Below are 14802 nucleotides of genomic sequence, written 5' to 3'. Positions count from 1 at the left end.
TCTTCTCCCGGGTGCTGAGGGGAAAAATAATTTGTGTATGCACTATCAGTGTGAGAAACACATCATTAGAGATCTGAAACCTGACACTTTTGTTTGTTGGTCTTCCATATATGTCACATCACATTCTTGTCAAGATAATACCTGCTCTAGCACTATTTCCACATCCTGGAAGAGAAAAGAGAGTTTTGTGTGTCTCCCCGTGGGAAATGAAAAGCTGTGGAGAATGAAACCAGTCCAACATAGCCATTATGAGTACTCTTTCTACCACAGAACATCTTTTGTGACTGGGTTGCTGTTATGAAGTATAAAAAAGAAACTGAAGAAGATGATCTATAATGGCAAATAGGGTGCTGTCCCATCAACTGCAGTTTTTTAACTTATATTGGGCAAAAGATCACAACTCTTTTAATCAGCATATAAACAGTAGTTCCCAAGCCAGTGTTCTTGAGCCTTGGGGGTTTGGACTACAATTCCCATTGTTCTTAGACAGTTTAGCCACTACACTAGGCATGGAAAGATCTCTTGTGCTACCTGATGGGCGAGATCAGTGACCAGCTAACGCACCAGGGGGTCTTATGCACACATGGTGAGATCTAGCAGCAATCTGCAAACTCTGGTGAAGTCTCTGGGCAGGATCAGTTCCACAGAAATGTTTATGGAGCAAGACTCTTGGGCCAGCAACTCTTCTCCCTTCTCAAAGCAGGCCTTTCAGGAAGGTGAGGGGGGTGGTTAATGGCTGATTCTAATTCTGATCCCCTCCGCAGTGTGTAGATGACTTGCTGAGAAACTCATCTCCCTGTGTTGTTTGGAAGTTCATAAGTCACAAATCACCAAGCCTGGTGAGGGTATCAGTGTGTCATCTGAAGAATGTCAGAAGTGCAACTCTATTACGTTAAGGGGAAATTAACTTGCCCATTTATATTAGGCAGCTAGTTCAAAGCACAGAGGATAGAAATGTGTTCAGTGAACCACAACTTCTGAGATGCATTACATAATCCTCTATGGACCATATATCACAATTGTAAGGAGGAGAATACTGAAGACACACAGGCAGCATGAGCAGAGGCTTAAAAAAAAATAGCAGAATGTTAATCACAAATTTGGCATGCACAGGACTTTAAATTACTTGGGTCATTATAACCTTATTTCTTCCATCCAGTATAACAAGGGGCTTTTAAGTGAATGGTTTGTGATGATGATGGTGCTCTGATTATTTCTGGCAGAAAAAGAAGCAGTGAGCTGTTTTTGCCTCTGATGAAGCTGTCTGTCGGTTGGGACTTTGGGACGATTGGATCATTGAAGACTGCAGGTGCTTATGCTAAGAATAAAAGAAAAATGAGGTGTGCTTTCAAAGTCAGTAGATACCTTCTCAGTACTCACAAAAGTCTATACCCTGCTTAGTGTGCGAATTGTACAAGCATGTCACCATGGTCTGGATTTATGGCTCAATGCTTAGGACAAGAATGGGGAACATGAGCCCCCCCAGATGTTGATGGATTCCCAACTCCCACCAGCCCAAGCTGGCATGGCCAATGCTTTTTAGGCATGGTATTAATTCTTTGCAAATAGGAATCAATAGCAGACAATTGGGTTATGAAACGTTCACCAGCCAGGCAATTATTTGTTTGTTTGTTTGTTCATTCATTCATGAAAGCATTTCTAACCTGCCTATCAGGTGAAAAAACTGCCAGAAGGACTTAGCAAAGGTAAAGGGACCGCTGACCGTTAGGTCCAGTCGCGGATGACTCTGGGGTTGCGGCGCTCATCTCGCTTTATTGGCCGAGGGAGCCAGCATACAGCTTCCGGGTCATGTGGCCAGCATGACTAAGTCGCTTCTGGCGAACCAGAGCAGCGCACAGAAACGCCGTTTACCTTCCTGCCGGAGTGGTACCTATTTATCTACTTGCACGTTGACGTGCTTTCGAGCTGCTAGGTTGGCAGGAGCAGGGACTGAGCAACAGGAGTTCACCCCGTCGTGGGGATTCAAACCGCCGACCTTCTGATCGGCAAGTCCTAGGCTCTGTGGTTTAACCCACAGCACCACCTGCGCCCCTAAGCTTTGGTGTATTCCAACTCAAATTAAGCCCCATTCCTGGCTATAGTGCAGAACCAGAGTTCCACAGATCACAACAAGCAGAGGGGGCTCAAGACAGGTAGAGCTTTTCCATCTAGGGTGACATTTCATCAAGCTTCTCAAAATGCATTAATATATGGATAGGGAACCTGTGGCCTTTTGAGGTGTTGCTGGACTTCAACTCCCATCACCCCTGACCATTGGCTGGCATTGATGGAAAAAGGAGTCCCAATCGCACCATCAAAGCCGCAAAGTTCCTGCATTAATGCTTCTATAGAGAACTCCAATTCCAGCCATGTATGGCATTTTGTTTTGTTTTGTTTTGTTTTTTGCAGCTGGCAAGCCCTGCTGTAATTTCAGAGATGTTATTATTACGGGCTACAGTGTAATGGAATGTTTCGGGGATTTTGTTCCATGGTAGTTTGTGGAGAATTCGATTGTGTGCTGTCATTAGGCGTGCAGTGCAAGGGTGGGGAAACTCCTTGCAAAGGACCCAGGGCACAGGCGTGCTCTGCATAAATGTGTGTTGCTTTCTTACTTTATATCCGATGATTGATAAGGCGAATCACAACACCGCCTTTGTGTTTGCGTACCACGCCTATTCCATACACCTCCAGCCAGCTCATGAACAACTGATTCACAAATTATAGTCCCTCGCTGGCACTCTGCCATGGCAATAGTATAGAAACAATTTATTGCTGTGTCTTTTCCAATCTCGTAACAAAACCAGGCATAGCAAGGAGCTTGTCCAACTCATGTTGAAAGTAATTGGGCCTTTGCCACTGATTTTGTTTAACCAGAGCAAGGTGGGAAACAGCGCTGATCTTATTTAGTTTGCCTCCTCCTGGTGAAATATTTTGTGTGGGTGGGTGCTGCATCATGTCATCTTATTGTGCATTTTCTCTCACCTGCTGGCTGCTGTGATGGTCATAATTCCTAATGCTGTACAGCTGGCAGAGACAGAAAAAGCAAGCTGGTCGTCATAAAGTCACATTTGCTTGTCATAGGTGAGAAATATATATCTTTTGCCCTGTTAGATGGATTTAAAAGGGTAAGTTACGTAGATGGAACAGCATCATATTAAATTACATATTCTACATTTTAAATGGAACTGTACTGAATTGCATAATATTATATGGGTTTAACTGAAGTGTATTAAATTACATAACATTGTGGACTTAGCTATACAGCTGCAAATAAAGTGGTACCTCTAGTTACGAACTTAATTTGTTCCGGAGGTCCGTTCTTAACCTGAAACTGTTCTTAACTAGAGGCGTGCTTTCGTTAATGGGGCCTCTTGTTGCCGCTGCGCCGCTGGCACACGATATCTGTTCTCATCCTGGGGCAAAGTTCTCAACTCGAGGTAACTCTTCCAAGTTAGCAGAGTTTGTAACCTGAAGCGTTTGTAACCTGAGGCGTTTGTAACTTGAGGTACCACTGTATAACGTTTTAAGTGTGTTTTAAGTGCATTATACAAATGTGACACTAGATGGCGATGGTGAGATGGCAAATTCAATATATTTTTCAAAAGATTTTTTTTTTTAATGTGTCCAGAATCCACCTATGAATGGTTATGTTTTCTTACTAGTGAGGTGCCGAAGCTTCCTCAGGCTGTTATAGGGGTTGTTTTGTTTTAAATGGTACAATGTATTTATATTATTGTTTTTAAAATTATTGTTTCTTGGAAACCATCAGGGAACAAGCCGCTAACAAGTCTAATAAATAATAATAGTAAGTGTTACCAGCGGGAAGGTAAACGGCGTTTCTGTGCACTGCTCTGGTTCACCAGAAGCAGCTTAGTCATGCTGGCCACATGACCCGGAAGATGTACGCCGGTTCCCTCGGCCAATAAAGCGAGATGAGCGCCGCAACCCCAGTCGGCCACAACTGGACCTAATGGTCAGGGGCCCCTTTACCTTTTAACTACAAAATGGAAGTGGGGTGGGGTGGGGTGGGGTGGGGAGAAACAGCTCCATCACCTGTGCTGCTTGGTGTGTGCCCTGTAAGGCTTAGGCGGTAGCTCATTCCTCTGGCGCAGACTCCCTCCCTCCCTCCCTGACTTCCATAGGATTGCTCTCCCTGAAATCTGCACAGACTGAATGCTTTTATTATTCAGAGAAAGGCTGCAGAAATCTTCTCTCTCTGCCAGTGCACTGCCCAGATGTGAAATAAATATTTGCAGCTTCTTGACATTTGCCCAAATTCCATTTTACCATTCAAATTCTTAATGACAGGTTTGTAAGTGCAATTTGCATTATGAATGTGACATTTTGTTTCTAACTCCCCGCACTTTCTAGATTAGGGGGCCTGTCATTTTTTAAAAAAGAAAAATAGAAATTAGCTGGTGCCGAATATGAAATAAGCTGTCAAATACTAAATAGTTGTAGGGGTGGGTACCAGCCATAAAATTTGGGAAGCAGCCTGATCTGTTTCAGAGCCACTCATATCTTTCCATCTCAGCTTGTTATTTGGGACTGAATCAGAACAGATAAAAACGAAACTCTGTTCTCCCCCAAGCCTTTCACTATACCAGGGAACCTAAAAATGATAACAGCTCTGCCCGCTCTTTGTAGAAGCATACATTTGCAAGCATTGGAGCCCCTCCAAAACTGAGTAAGCCTGTGATTTTAGGCAGATACATTCAGGGGTTTTCATACATGCCCTCGTTAAAGTTTGGGTTTTTTAAAAAACTGTTTTATTTTCTGCAAGATTTGGATATAATTAGTAGGCATACTCATTCTTTATGAAGAGGCAAAGCCTGCCAGATTTTTTAAAGGCAGTGTAGGTAATGAGAGAGTTGGAGGCTTAGATTCTACCCTTTAGCCCGTTATTGGGGTTACTTTCATTTTCCTACCCAGTTGTGTGTTAACCTGTTTCTTCGCCTGACTTGGGACTCAGCTACATTGGCAAAGAAAAAGAGCTTTATATGCATTGAATATGCATTATAACACTGTGGCAGCAGATGGCGCTGTGGAGTTCCGTTTTTGCCAACCTGATTTCTCATACAAAGTTTCCAACGTGTTTAACTGAAATGCTACTTTGATGTGTCTAGAATAGATCCAGCCATAGCTGTCAACTTTCAGATTTGAAAATAAGGGATCGGCAGCCTCGAAAATAAGGGATCAGCAGCCTCACCTGTCCCGGGGACAGTCTACGGGATATCTAACAATCCGGGATAGCAGCGGGAAGCAGCGGGAAATGGCGCTGGAATAAGGGAATTTCCCGCAAAAAAGGGAAGGTTGACAGCTATGGATCCAGCCTTGGTTGTGAAACTGGATACCCACTGTTAAGTTCTTATTTAATATAAGATAGCGGTACTATTAGTTAACTAACTAGCTAATTAATTCATAAACATGTCTATATACATTTAGTCATTAAAAAATCAGAGCGATTTATTACAATCATACATAGAACCATACAGTAAATCATACAGTAAAAACATAAAAACAAATCAGAGTTCAATTAACTATTACAGAAGGATGTTTTCTCATTTGCCAGCATCAACTTGGCAGTATAGGAAAGTTTCCAGCCTGGTACTTAAAGGTTAAACAGCTAATAAAACTGTCCTAACAGTTTGCTGTAAGATATTACTGGGTTGAATCAGTTTCTTTATTTTAAATGTCAAGCACTATAACAATATCAAGTATTATTGTTGTTCATTGCGATGACAAACCTAGACAGCATCTTAAAAAGCAGAGACATCACCTTGCCAACAAAGGTCCGTATAGTTAAAGCTATGGTTTCCCCAATAGTGATGTATGGAAGCGAGAGCTGGACCGTAAAGAAGGCTGATCGCCGAAGAATTGATGCTTTTGAATTATGGTGCTGGAGGAGACTCTTGAGAGTCCCATGGACTGCAAGAAGATCAAACTGATCCATTCTGAAGGAAATCAGCCCTGACTGCTCACTGGAAGGACAGATCGTGAAGCTGAGGCTCCAATACTTTGGCCACCTCATGAGAAGAGAAGACTCCCTGGAAAAGACCCTGATGTTGGGAAAGATGGAGGACACAAGGAGAAGGGGACGACAGAGGACGAGATGGTTGGACAGTGTTCTCGAAGCTACCAGCATGAGTTTGACCAAACTGCGGGAGGCAGTGGAAGACAGGAGTGCCTGGCGTGCTCTGGTCCATGGGGTCATGAAGAGTCGGACATGACTAAACGACTAAACAACAACAACATCAACAACAATAGTATATTTTTGGTACCACTGCTGAGTGGCTTCCAACAGAATATAAAGTAAGTATTCTGTCAATAGATTTGGTCATACCTTGATTTTTATGTTACTGGCTCTGATATCAGGCAGACTAGAAATTCGGGTGAATTAACTGAAATGTAACAAATCGGGCAAATGTGGAGTGTGACCCGTTCTCTGTCAGTTTTTGGAGGTTTGAGTTCTGTTCTTAACCAACTGCATTGCCTCTTCCGGCTCTTTCAATCTGTCTCATTTAGAAGTTTGCTCGTTTTGTCAGTTTCTGCCATTTGATGTAGAGAGCAGAGCTGCAATCTTTCAGTCAGTTAGTTACACCCACTTGAAGCACATTGATTTTTTAGCTTCAGGTCAAGTGGCAAGGTGGCAAACGACAGCTGGGCGCTGCTGCTCAGGCAGAAGCTCCTCTGAAACAAAAGGAGTATCTGCTGCACACATAAATGATTTGTAGGATTGCAGGAAGAAGGGTTGATCAGGAGTTTCATAATGTCAGTTTGCATTTCTTAGTGCAAAAGGTGAATCTGTTGTGTAGAGATCTTTCCTATTCTGATTAATACAGAAGGATTCAGGAAGCTACTGGAAGGTTTCTTCTCTGTGTGAAAGAAGGTTCTTGTTTGGGTTATATCCAGTACTTTTTTTCTTTTAAAAACTGTTTAGGGGTACTCTCATTTTGACTCAAGAAAATCACCATTTTATAGTTCAAATCGGGAAAAATAAATACAGTAAATGGACAAAAGTATAAAGATTCATAAAATGGTTTTTTAAATTTATTTTTTATATAAATATTTATTAAGGTTTTTTTTTATAAAAGAAATGCACAGATAATAAACAACATTGGTTATATCATAACATAATTTCATAACTTCTTTGGACTTCCTCACGTCTTCTGCTCCCACTTACATCGTTGGAAAGTTTTTCAAGCAAATTATCAACTTATTTGCAATCTTATATCCATTCATTTAAATATAATCTAATAATTCTCCAAAAGGTTTATGTTTTCCTTAATCTGACTTATCATCAAATTCCAGTCTAATTTAGTGGTGGCCAGTTATTTATGATCAAGCATCCTTCTTAACATTCAACCAAATTACAATATTTTTGTAAATAAGTCTTAAATTTCTTCCAATCTTCTTCAATCCTTTCTTCTCCCAGGTCTCGGATTCGATATTCCGAGATTCATAAAATGTTTAGGGGTATGCGTACCCCTGTGTACACCCAGAAAAAAAACACTGGTTATATCTTCTGAGAAGCTGAGTACAGCTGGTTTAAACTGGTTCTGTTATCTTTCTGTCAAGGTCATGCTGACTATAATAGTCAGGCCAGAAGGAGCCTAGGTCTCACTCACTCTCTCTTTCTGTCTCTCTTTTGTTCTGGTGTTCTGTACATAGTATGCTTAGTGTAAAGGCTTAGTCTTATTATAAGTACCGGTAATTGTAAGTTTGTTAAGTCTGCTGCAACTGGATTTTCTTATGGACAGTGCCAATCTTGAATGTATAGGATTTGTGACCATTATGCTCATTTGCCTTCAGTAGCAGTAAAGCTCTCCTGGATGAAATATTGCCTCTGGTCTATTTTTTGGGGAATCCTGCAACGTGTTTAAGTTTTTCCTCCCCACATAATCCTATTAATTCCCATACTAACGGAGCTTGCCTTGCGCAGCGGCGTAGCGTGGGTTATCAGCACCCGGGGCAAGGCAAGTAATTTGCGCCCCCCAACCCGGGGCAAGGCAAATAATTTGCGCCCCCTAACCCGGGGCAAGGCAAGTACAGTAATTTACTCTCCCAAGCAGCAGCAGCAGCAGCAGCGAGGCTTCTCTCCTTAATTGATTCCCCCTCCACACCGCGTCGTTTCCTGGCTGCTCCCCCCCCCTTCCCCTCTCTCTCCTCCTCACTCTGCTTGCCTTGCCCTGCCCTGCCTGAGGGCACCCTGAGGAGACTCCGCTCTCCTTTTTGACCAGGCGAGGTGGGAAAAAGGGGGGAAAGTCTCTTCCCGCCCCCTCGCCAGACTCCCTGCTCCGCTCGGCTCACTACCCAGGCGGCCAGTGGAAAGAGAGACGCAATTACCTCTCCCTCCGCTTCGCCAAGCTGTCAAAGCCCGGCAGCAGCGGCAACGGCAGCAGCAGGCGCAGCCAGACCCCCGCGAGCCAGCCAGCCCGCCCGCCCGCCCGGCTTCCTCTCCTTTTTTTGCCAGCGGCAGAAGGCTTTGCTCTCCCCCTTCTGCGACCTCCTCGCCAAGCCGAGCGAGCGCGGGCTCCCTAACCAGTGGATTTTAGTAGGGGCAGAGAGCTGCTAGTGCGAGTGCGCCCCTGCCCAAGTTGCGCCCGGTGCGGCCGGCACCCCTGGCACCCCCCACGCTACGCCACTGGCCTTGCGCAACCTTGACCACAGTTGCCCATGCACTGGAACCTCAATATGTTACTCCTATGTACTTTATGGGGGACTACCCTTCAGGCTGGTCTGAAGGCAGCAGGTAGTGGTGGCTAGGTCGCTTGTGGGGCAAACTACCAGCCAGTGCTGGATTTATATATAGGCCAAGTAGGCTGAAGCCTAGGGCCTGTAAATTGAAGGGGCCTCGCCAGCCCTCCCACTCCCCAGTCTCCCCTCTTCCAAAATTGCAAACCCAAGACTTCATGTGAGGGCAGGGCTACTCGGGCCTCTAAATCTAGGGGGCCTCACCAGCCTGCCCTCTCCCCAGTGTCGCTGTCTCTCCTCTCCCAAAATTGCAAACCCAGTACTTCATGTGAGGGCAGGAGAACTTGGACCGCTAAGCACTCGTCAGGAGAGCTATGAGATTCAGGTGAGGGCCAGATGCCTTGTCACCCCAGCAGGTATATAACAGGAAGAGTGCCCAGGTCTCAAAATGTTTACAAAGTTCAGTTATTGCAAAAGTTTTTCAGTGTTAATTTTATGCATTTTTTAAAATGAGGGCTGGGATATCAGCAGGTGCTAGAGAATGAGTGAAAATATTATTGTTTGACTTTAAGGTAGGGTTACCAGACGTCCCTGGTCCCTGGGGACAGTCCTCAGATTTGCAAATCTGTCCCCGGACAAATTCCGTCCCTGGAATGTCCCCAAATTTCCAAATCTGCCCCCGGGAAACGTGGCAGCGGCAGCCTCAGCAGCCCAGAGCCAGCCTGGTAGTGCAGTTGGCTCTGGCTGGCTTCAGGAGCTGCTCGCTGCCATGGCGCCCGCCATTTTTCCTGTGCCACGGCAGCGAGGAGCTCCTGAAGCCAGCCAGAGCCAACTGCACTACCAGGCTGGCCCCTCCTGGGCAACGGCCGCCTCCCCATGACTCCTGAGCCTCCCCTGATGTGTCAAAACAAAGGGGGAAGGATATCAGGGAACTGTTGCCCAGTTTTTAAAAATCTCTGTACATTTATGTTTCACAGGGTGCGAAAGAAGGGCTTTGCACTTTTATACAATATGCATGTGTGCTTGGGCTCAGGGTCTTTTGCCTCACCATCCCCACTACTGACTCCCTGTTGCTACTCAGCTTCAAACAAACAAACAAACAAACAAACAAACCAACAAATAAATAAATAAATAAATAAATAAATAAATAAATAAATAAATAAATTTCCCCGGATTCATTGAAAAAAAAATCTGGTAACCATACTTTAAGGTGGATGGAAAAATGAGAAGGAATGGGGAGATACTGAGTACAGTATTTATTTGAAAGGGCAACTTTTTCATCAACGCTATACTTATGGTAGACCGTGCACAATTTAGCTCTGGGGCTTGCCTTCATGCTTCCCCCTATGGTTTTAATAAGTAGCTCTTCTTCTACTAGACATTCCACTAGGACATGGGTTACAGGAATGCCAAAGAGAGCTGGAAACATTAAAGTATTTTCAAAGCAGTTAGGTAACTGTTATCTAATTGTATTTCTACAAAACTTATATATGCCTCCTGCCCTCTGAATTGGAGCACAGAGGTGGGGGAGGCTGGGGGATAGCAGGAAGAATGAAATAATGCCAATTACTTATATGAAAAGGCTGGTCAAATATGCTGTGGCACATTTCATAGGTGTTGGCTTTCTGATGTTTCTGAGTGTATTTCAAGGGTACACACCAAGGGTATGCACAACTCCTGCCTATCTTCCGGAAATGTCACACTGATCAATCTGCTAACATTTGCAAAGCTTGCTGAAGCTGCAAGAGCTTCCCAGAACCGCTGTCATTATCACTACAGTGGCTACTTTGGCTAAAGGGCTCCTGCTGCTTTTTTAATGGTGCTGCAGAGCGCAGAAATCACATGACAAAGAATTGTCACCTGTCACATCATAACAGCAGGGGTTGCTCAATGCTCTGTCACCTGGAACTTCAACAATAGGTTTTGAGCTACTGCACCTTGTGATGGATTTTGCAAACTGGGAATTATTTGCGCAGATGATTGAAAATGGTGCTTCTGGTGCTGGTGGGTATTTGAGGGGTGTGAATTTGCAGCTGGTTAATCAGGGCCAGCCCAATTGTTAGGTGCAGTGAGGTGGCAGCCTTGGACAATAGATGCAAAGGGATGGGGAGAGCTGGGGAGCCTTCGATCATCATCTCAGATCCTTTGTGTGACTTCCCCACGAGAAGTCCAGAGGGTGGCAACATGGGGACGGGCCTTTTCTGTGGTGGCTCCCCGTCTGTGGAATTTTCTCTCCAGGGAGGCTTACCTGGTGCCTTCATTTAGGTGCCAGGTGAAAAAAGTTCTCTGTACATTTCCAAGCACAATTCAAAGTGTTGGTGCTAACCTTTAAAACCCTAAATGGCCTCGGTCCAGTATACCTGAAGGAGCACCTCCACCCCCATCGTTCAGCCCGGACACTGAAGTCCAGCGCCGAGGGCCTTCTAGCAGTTCCCTCATTGTGAGAAGTGAGGGAACCAGGCAGAGGGCCTTCTTGGTAGTGGCGCCCACCCTGTGGAACACCCTCCCACCAGATGTCAAGGAAATACAATCTTTAGAAGACATCTGAAGGAAGCCCTGTATTGGAATTTTTTTATGTTGTAAGTTTAATGTTGTAAGTTTATGCTAGAAGCCTCTCAGAGTGGCTGGGGCAAACCAGTCAGATGGACGGGGTACAAATAAATTAGTATTATGAGTATGAGTATCATTTGGCTGATTAACATTCTATGGCATTTGAAATGTGTTTTGAAGCATGTTATTGGATTTATTTATGTTTTGTTGTGTATTTTGTGCTCATTTTGCATTTCTGTGTTGTGAACTGCCCTGTGATCTTTGGATGAAGTGCGGTATATAAGTTAAATAAATATTAATAACCATCATCTTCCTTAATAAATTAACAATGACTTCTATCTGTTTGCTTGGAAGATTTAATACTGATTTTAAAGTTGTTGCTTATAAACAGTTGCACACCAGCCCTCTAGGAAGGCTGCACAGTGCATCTGTGTAGGAACAGCTAATTGCAGTGTAAATGGATTTGCAGAATAGATCTCTCCTGAGAATGAATTGTTTGGTATGGGAGATTTTTCTTGAAACCTTCCTACGTTCCCTCTGTGTATATGATACATATAATATTTAGTGGAAAAGCCCTCTCTGGGGAATTCTTGCTGCCTTTCAAGCAGCTTGCTTAAAATGTGTAGCAGCAGACTGTTGGTAGCGTGATAGCCTAGAAATAATGACTCACTTAGCCTCTTTGCAGGTTGATCTCATGGTGTTACAGTACAGGTTTAAGCAACAGCAACTAAATGTCTCTTGCAAGTGGCATAGTCTCATAGTGTTGCTGCTACCCCACCAAAATCACCTCACGCCAACTGGGACAGCTTGTTACAACTCCCATCATCCCTCACCTTTCGCCATACTGGAGGGGATGATGGGAGTACGGGCCCAATGAAGTCAGGAGGGCCTCAGTTTCCCCATACTTGGTCTACTGTTGTAAGGGATGCTTACAACAGACTTTTGGCCGGTCTCACACATTGCACCAGGTGAATATCCTTTGTATCACACCTGTCCCCTGAGGAAGCCAAAGTGAAGCCACACTAGAGCAAAAGTGACTTGTTGACAAATGTTCAGAGTGTGGTGAATCTTCCCATTTTGCAATTCAAACTAGGAACAGTTTGATTCAACGATCTTATTCATTGCCTCAGGCAGCTAAATGTCTAGGGCTGGCCCTGACCATTGATTTTCAAACCGTCTTGGGTTTTGGGGAGTTTATCAAATGAATAATGTTGGACAGGCTGCTGCCCTGGCAGACTGCTTTGCCCAACACGACTGACTTTCCCCTGCAATGTGCAATGTACAGGGGAACGATGAGTGCGATGCATCTAGGAGGTGCATATCCAGTTCACAGTGGGCCAAGTGTGGCTCACCACTGCCCTGTGTCTCAGAATCCTTTGGAAGTTCCTGGGATAAATGACTGTGTGCCAGCCATCAAGTGCTAAATGTCAAATCTCAAACCCTGTTGGATAGAGAAATATCAAAGGGTGCTAAATACAGCTGTCATATATTTGGCAGACATTCAAATATTCAGAAAGAACACTGAGAGGAATTTTGAGGAGCAGATTTGTTCTGCTGTGAATGAGTTTTCCCTCAGCACTGGTACAGTAAGAGGACTGTATACAGTGGTATCTCGGGTTACAGATGCTTCAGGTTACAGACGCTTCAGGTTACAGACTCCGCTAAACCCAGAAATAGTACCTTGGGTTTAGAACTTCGCTCCAGGATAAGAACAGAAATCGTGCTCCGGCAGCGCGGCGGCAGCGGGAGGCACCATTAGCTAAAGTGGTACCTCAGGTTAAGAACAGTTTCAGGTTAAGAAAAATTAAGTTCTTAACCCGAGGTACCACTGTATGTTGTTCTGTGATAATATTTCATGAGCACAGGAATTGCCATAGTGTGCAGGATTCAGCACCCCGAGACTCACTGGTTTTCCTTTCCTTGCCTTGCCTTAAGTATCTAGTCATTTAATGGTGAAGTGACAATGAATGTTTGGCTGTTTCCAGGGTTAGTTGATGTGGGGTGGGTGATTATATCCAGTTGCTGATCTTTTCAAGACTGTTTGGCTACTTCCAGGTATGCACTTCAGCTTTTTCTGGTGAGGAATTTAATTACCTTGGCTGTGTACAACTTGGACTTTTAACAAATAATAAAATAAAGAACAGTAAGGTGGTTGGTTCTTCAGTACAAGCTCAGCCTTGAACTCCACTCCAGATTATAGGTTTTGTTGCTGTTAATGCAAGTAGGAGACAGGAGTGGACTGTTATCTTAACATGTTTAGGGAAGCTTTTAATATTTGATGAATTATTGTATTTTAATGTTTTCCTGGAAGCTGCCCAGAGTGGCTGGGGAAACCCAGCCAGATGGGCGGGTTATAAATAAAATAATAATAATAATAATAATAATTGTTATTATTATTATTATTAGAGGGTTGGGTTGGGAGATACTACACAATGTGGTTGGCAGGTGAGAAAATTAAATGTGAGAAAAAAAACAAGTTAACATAAGAAATCAAAATATGAAGGGAGAAGAGTAAGGAGTGCAGAAAGAAAGAGGGCTGACCTGAAGTGAGCAGGACAAGATCAAAAGTAAATAAAGCAGTTCTGATTTCTTTTAAAGATGCTATTTGCACTGAGCTGTACAGCTGCTACTTTGAGGAAGCAGACATCTCAGTGTTTCATGCTGAGAGAAAGTTTTAGCTAATGGAGGTTGTTCTTTTTAAGGGTGTTTTCAGGCAAATGATTAAATGCCTTCATTGCATGTAATCTGCCTAATATGAAGAATCAGGACAGCCCCTGGCAACGCGTTCCGAACTCTGGAAAAGCTAAAACAGGCATGGAATAGAGAGACAGAGATTCCTCATTTTTTTAAAAAATTGGTGATGATTATGATGGAGAATATCACAGTACCCTTTAAGTCTTCCCTGTTTCGCACAGGTGCTGTTGTCAGCAGCTTGGCAGAAATACCAGCTCAGCAGCTTTAGATATAGGTGACTAAGAGTGCAACAGCAAGGACTTCTTGTAGGATATTTCCCCCCATCCTTTTCTTAATGACACATCCTTTAAAAAAAATTGATTTCATTTCTAGAAAGGCAGCTCCCAACATGTGGATGTAAAATAATATGCCCCAGAATGAGGCTGACACTTCTTCTTTTGTCTGCTTATGCACTCCAATTCCTTCAAAATGATTGGTCAAAGGTAAAAGGTAAAGGTACCCCTGCCCATACGGGCCAGTCTTGCCAGACTCTAGGGTTGTGCGCTCATCTCACTCTAGAGGCTGGGAGCCAGCGCTGTCCGCAGACACTTCCGGGTCACGTGGCCAGCGTGACGTAGCTGCTCTGGCGAACCGGCACCAGAGCAGCACACGGAACGCTGTTTACCTTCCTGGTCAAAGGTAAGGGCAAATCAACATGATGCCCTGCAGATGTTGTTGGACTCCTGTGCCCATCGGTCCTGCCCAGTGGTCGTGGATGATCGGACCTGTAGTCCAAGAAGCATTAGAAGGTAAAGGTAAAGGGACCATTAGGTGCAGTCGTGGCCGACTCTGGGGTTGTGGCGCTCATCTCACTTTACTGGCCAA

General features: G+C 44.1%; 1 protein-coding gene across 5 annotated transcripts in view; it reads left to right on the top strand.

Annotated features, from left to right (window-relative positions):
• The window catches only part of CPNE4 (copine 4), a 278514-nt gene that overhangs the window by 39170 nt on the left and 224542 nt on the right, over positions 1-14802 (top strand). The window contains exon 1 of one of the 5 annotated variants that reach the window (XM_081882137.1): positions 6230-6312. The exons of the other annotated variants lie outside the window; for them this stretch is intronic. The gene's annotated coding sequence lies outside the window, so the exon portion shown is untranslated. Of the gene's footprint in view, positions 1-6229; positions 6313-14802 lie in introns of those variants that run through there. 5 annotated transcript variants of the gene reach the window in all.

Source organism: Podarcis erhardii, assembly GCF_964252035.2.
Source record: "Podarcis erhardii genome assembly, chromosome: 12".
NCBI classification, from domain to species: Eukaryota; Metazoa; Chordata; class Lepidosauria; order Squamata; family Lacertidae; genus Podarcis; species Podarcis erhardii.
The sequence above is the reverse complement of the archived record's forward strand: the minus strand, read 5'-3'. Positions and strand labels throughout refer to the sequence as shown.